Source organism: Mesoplodon mirus, assembly GCF_964341445.2.
Source record: "Mesoplodon mirus genome assembly, chromosome: 1".
In the NCBI taxonomy this organism is placed as follows: Eukaryota; Metazoa; Chordata; class Mammalia; order Artiodactyla; family Ziphiidae; genus Mesoplodon; species Mesoplodon mirus.
Genome location: NC_138976.1, coordinates 5,290,339 through 5,296,338, shown reverse-complemented (window position 1 = coordinate 5,296,338; position 6,000 = coordinate 5,290,339).

Sequence of the window (6,000 nt, the reverse complement as noted above, 5' to 3'; positions counted from 1 at the left end):
AAAAACCTACTTTTTTTTTTTTTTTTTTTTTTTTTTTCTTTTTGCGGTATGCGGGCCTCTCACTGTTGTGGCCTCTCCCATTGCGGAGCACAGGCTCCGGACGCGCAGGCCCAGCGGCCATGGCTCACGGGCCCAGCCGCTCCGCGGCATATGGGATCCTCCCAGACTGGGGCACGAACCCGTATCCCCTGCATCGGCAGGCGGACTCTCAACCACTGCGCCACCAGGGAGGCCCGTAAAAACCTACTTTTTTTTTTTTTTTTTTTTTTTTTTTTTGCGGTACGCGGGCCCCTCACTGCCGTGGCCTCTCCCGTTGCGGAGCACAGGCTCCGGACGCGCAGGCCCAGCGGCCACGGCCCACGGGCCCAGCCGCTCCGCGGCACGCGGGATCCTCCCGGACCGGGGCGCAAACCCGCGTCCCCTGCATCGGCAGGCGGACTCCCACCCACTGCGCCACCAGGGAAGCCCCTAAAAACCTACTTTTAATATCATACTTAATGGTGAAAGAATGCTTTCACATCAGATTTGGAACAAGGCAAGAATATCCATTACCTCTTCTGTCCTACATTGTACAGGAAGTTCTAGCCAATGCACTAAGGCAAGAAAAATATAGGGATCCAGACTAGAAAGGAAGAAGTTAAGCTTTGTTTGCAAATAACATGATCATCTATATAGAAAATTCTATAAAATCTATAAAACTACTAAAACCAGTAAGTGATTTTAGCAAGGTTGCAGGATATAAGGTCAATATTAAAAAAATTGTATTTCCACATACTAGCAATGAATAATCAAAAATTGAAATTTAAAAAGCAAATACCATTTACAGTAACATCAAATACCTATTAAGTATAAATCTGACAAGATGTACAATACCTGTACACTGAAAACTATAAAATAATGCTGACTGGATTTAAAGAACACCCAAATAAAAGGAGAAATATATACTCATGAATAAGAAGACTCGATATTGTTAAGATGTCAGTTCTCTCCAAGTTGATCTATAGATTCAGTGCAATCCCATGAAAATTCCAATAGGCTTTTGTGTGTGTGTGTGTAGCTGATTCTAAAATTCTTATGGAAATGAAAAGAACCTGTAATAGCCAAAACAACATTAAAAAAGAAAAAGTTAGAGAACTTAAGCTATTTGACTTCTAAACTTATTATAAAGTTATGATATTTAAAACCATGCAATACTGGTGTCAAGATAAGCAAATAGATAAATTATACAGAATAGAAAGTTCAGAAATAGATGCACACATATGATCAATTGATTTTTGACAAAGGTGAAAAGGCAATTCAGTGGAGGAAGGATAGTCTTCAGCAAATGGTGCTGAACAATTGAGGGTATATAGAAATATAATTTATTTATATTGTGTTCTCTGTAACTGTGATAAATTTGCTTATTAATTAATGTGTGTGTATGTATAGATTTCTTTGGATTATCTGCACACATAGACATTCGTTTCACTGCGAATAGTTTTCTTTTTCCTTAACAATTCTTTATGCATTTTATTTTTCTTTCTATTTTACTCTGCACAAGGTAGAACAGAAGTGGTAAGAGTGGCCATCCTTATCTTGTTTCTCCTACCTGCCCTCCAGGCAGCCACAGTGATGTGCCATATGGCTGAGCCTTGGCGATGGAGAGTGTGGGGTGGGATGAAACTAGTACCCAAAGGGGTTTTCTGTAACACCCAGCTTTCTGGATTCTCAGGCTGGATTTTCAGGACCCCTGTCCAGCTAACAAAGAAGAGGTGCTTCTTCCTAGGGTGTCCATCTCCCTCAGACCCCCCAGGGAAGGAAGATGGATTGTGGGCAGGATTCAGGCCTTTCTGGGTTCCCTGACCATCAAACCCATCAATTCTGCCAACCCTATCACCATTTCCCACAGCTGTAGTTCCTACAGGAGCATCAGCTTCATGTCATGGGGTGGGAGGAGTTGGATTCTCCTCCTCCGTCACCATCAGAAGGTGAAGGAATGTGTCCACATGGCAGAATTACTGTGCCACACAGTGTGGAGCCGTGTGTCAGGAGGACAGCTGAAGAAGCCTAGTCAGCCACCCATCATTTACCTTTACAGGAATTGTCAGGCTGTTTACAGGGAAGTCCCTTCGCCTTGCAGGTAACAACATCCTAAGTGCTGCGTTAATCACTCAGTCCACCTTGCCAGCTGCCATACTTATTCTCTGAGACCCCGTCGTGCAGAACTCCTCACTGATCAGAGGCACCAGAAGAAGTCCCAAAGGGAGCTCATTTTCCATTGCTGACAGATCTGCAGCCAAAACCAAGTGATTGCTGAAAATCAGGACAGATGTCCCTGCCACTAACCCACAGCCTCTGGGTCCCCCTCCTGTCTCCGCCACATCTTGTGATGGGCTTTATCCAGATTAAAAGAATCAGGGAAGTCCAAGGTTATACCTGTAAACACTTGCCCCTGAGGATATAATAAAGGACCTTATCAAAGGTCACCCTGAAGTCCAGATTCACTGTGGCACTTCGGAAAATGCTTCCTCATACTCTTACCTTCTTCCTGCGTAGAGATAATAATTTCATTTCATGGAGAATAGCCTTTTATAAATGAGTTTTCTAGATGAGAAAAATTTCTCTCTTTAAGCACTTTGTATCTTATTATTTTAACCAGTTGGAGGGAAATCTTCCAAAGTGGACCACACATGGACATCCTTGCACAGCTCTAGAATTTACCCATGTGTTGATGACTCGCCGTGAGCAGCAGGGACGGGGCTGTAATTCTGGGACACCTCTGGGTAGTCAGGACCCATGGAAGAATGGGTCAGAGAGAAATGCCTTAAAAAAGGAAAGAAATGCTGACACCTGCTACAATATGAATGAGCCTTGAGGACAGGATGCTAAGTGTAATAAAGCAGACACAAAAAGACAAAGTGTATGATTCCACACATATGGGGTCCCTAGACTAGTCAGATTCATAGAGGCAGAAAGTACAGTGGTGGTTGCCAGGGGGACTGGGGAGAGGGGGATGGGGAGTTATGTTTTTTTGGGTTTTTTTAATTTATTTTACTTATTTTGGCTGCGTTGGGTCTTCGTTGCTGCGCACAGTCTTTCTCTAGTTGCAGCGAGCAGGGGCTATTCTTCGTCGCAGTGTACAAGCTTCTTGTTGCGGAACACAGGCTCTAGGCACGTGGGCTTCAGTAGTTGTGGCTTGTGGGCTCAGTACTTGTGGCTCATGGGCTCTAGAGCGCAGGCCCAGTAGTTGTGGCACATGGGCTTAGTTGCTCCGCAGCATGTGGGATCTTCCCAGACCAGGGCTTGAACCCGTGTCCCCTGCTTTGGCAGGCAGATTCTTAACCACTGCACCACCAGGGAAGCCCCGGGAGTTGTTGAATGAGTATAGAGTTTCTCCTGTGCAAGATGAAGAAGTTCTGGAGGTAGATGGCAATGGTGGTTGCACAACAATGTGGATGTTGTGCAGCGTTAACGGCACAGAATTGTACACCTAAAAAGTGGTTAAGGTGGTAAGTTGTATGTTACCACAATAATAATAATAAACAACACACCATCCACATTCCCAGCTAAGGATGCCAGCGACGTTCAGGGAGTGTAACCCACAAGCCAGGGTGGCAGGCGGTGGAGCCACAGTCTGACTCCAGGACCACGCGCATCTGAGCTCAGGACAGCGGTAAGCATTAACTGAGCCTTAAGCACCTGGTGGGCACAGGGCAAAGCCCACACACACAGGCTGGCATGGCTGCAGGGAGGCCTGGCTGCCCATCTCGGGGAGGCTGCCACGAGGAGGGGTGCTGGAGTGAAGCAAACACGCTGCATCCCGAAGAACACACAGTCCACCGCTGGCTCTCTCCAGGGCAGCCTTTATTCTGCCTCATTTACGCCCCTGAGTGTCATTGGACACATCCTGGCCAGAGTGATCCTTGGTCCCTCAGCACATCCAGCACAGAGGAGCAGAACTGCTTGTACTGTATTTTACCTTCCATGTCTCAGCTGAAATTGGGGCAGAAGAGAAAACCATTTCAACGTCCGGGTGACAAGGTCTGTCAAATCAGCTGACGCCAGTTGGGCACCTGGCTACATGTGAGCACAGTAAGGCTGTGCTCACTGATCCCACCGAGTCCTTCCCCATGAAGAGAGCCCCTTAGCCCCCTCTTGCAGGTGAGGAAACTGAGGCTCGGGGGCTTACCCATATTAATAGCTCAAATGCCCTGAGCACTTACTATGTGTCAGATACGGTTTCACGTGCCTTGTATCAATTGACCTTTGAACACCCACCACAATCCTGGGGTAAGCTACCGTTTTCTTTTCCTTCATGCAATTTTAAATTTTAATAATTTCAGAACCATAAATTCTACAAACTTGATAAAAAATAATTTGAATGTTTAAGTATTTACAGTTCTTCTATACTTACTTAGGTTTGTGTATTTTGAATGATAGATTTTTTTTATTGAGGTATAGTTGATTTACAATATTATATTGGTTTCAGATACACAACATAGTGATTCAAAATTTTTATAGATTTTACTCCATTTAAAGTTACTGTGAAATTTTGGCTATATTCCCTGTGCTGTACAATATATCCTTGTAACTTATTTATTTTATACATAGTAGCCTGTACCTCTTAATCCCCTACCCCTGACCTGCCCCTCCCCTCTTCCCTCTCCCCACCGGTAACCACTAGTTTGTTCTCTATATCTCTGAATCTGTTTCTGTTCTGTTATATTCACTCATTTGTTTTATTTTTTAGATTCCGCATATTAGTGTTAACATACGTATTTGTCTTTCTCTGACTTATTTCACTAAGAATAAACACTTCAGGGCTTCCCTGGTGGAGCAGTGGTTGGGAGTCCGCCTGCCGATGCAGGGGACACGGGTTCGTGCCCCGGTCCGGGAAGATCCCACATGCCGCAGAGCGGCTGGGCCCGTGAGCCGTGGCTGCTGAGACTGCGCCTCCGGAGCCTGTGCTCCGCAACGGGAGAGGCCACAACAGTGAGAGGCCCGCATACCGCAAAAAAAAAAAAAAAAAAAGAGGCAGGCAGAGGACATGGCGGGGGGTGGGGATGGCAGGTGTCTGTCCCAGGAAGGCCCCATAGGGTTCTGCTTGGTTACACATGTATCTTTTTGAATTAGTGTTTTTGTTTTCTTTGGATATATACTCCAAAGTGGAATTGCTGGATCATATGGTATTTCTATTTTCAGTTTTTTGAGGAACCTCTGTACTGTTTTCCATGATGGCTGCACCAATTTACATTCCTACCAACAGTGTACTAGGATCCCTGTTCTCTACATCCTTGGCAACATTTATTATTTGTGGTATTTCTGATGATAGCCATTCTGACAGGTGTGAAGTGATATCTCATTGTGGTTCTGATTTGCCTTTCTCTGATGATTAGTGATGCTGAGCATCTTTCCTATGCCTGTTGGCCATCTGCAATTCCACTTTGGAAAAATGTCTGTGCAGTTGTCCTGCCCATTTTTTATTCAGGTTGTTTGTTTTTTTGAAAATGAGTTGTATGAGCTGTTTATATATGTTGGATATTAATCCCTTATCAGTCATATCATTTGCAAATATTTTCTCCCAGTCAGTAGGTTGTCTTTTCGTTTTGTCAATGGTTTCAGAATTTCCTTCCTCTGCAATTTGTTTTTTGAATAGTTGGAGAAAATAAGTGTTAACTCTTCTCTAAATGTTTGGTAGAATTAACCTGTGAAGCCATCTTGTCCTGGACTTTGTGTTTATTGGGAATTTTTTAAATTGCTGATTTAATTTCATTACTGATAATTGGTCTGTTCATGTTTCATATTTCTTCCTGGTTCAGTCTTGAGAGATTGTACATTTCTAGAAATTTGTCCATTTCTTCTAGATTTTCCATTTTATTGGCATATAGTTGTTCATAGTAGTCTCTTATGATCCTTTGTATTCCCATGGTGTCAGTTGTAGCTTCTCCTTTTTCATTTCTGATTTTATTGATTTGGGCCCTCTCTCTTTATTCTTGATCAGTCTGGCTAAAGGTTTCTCAA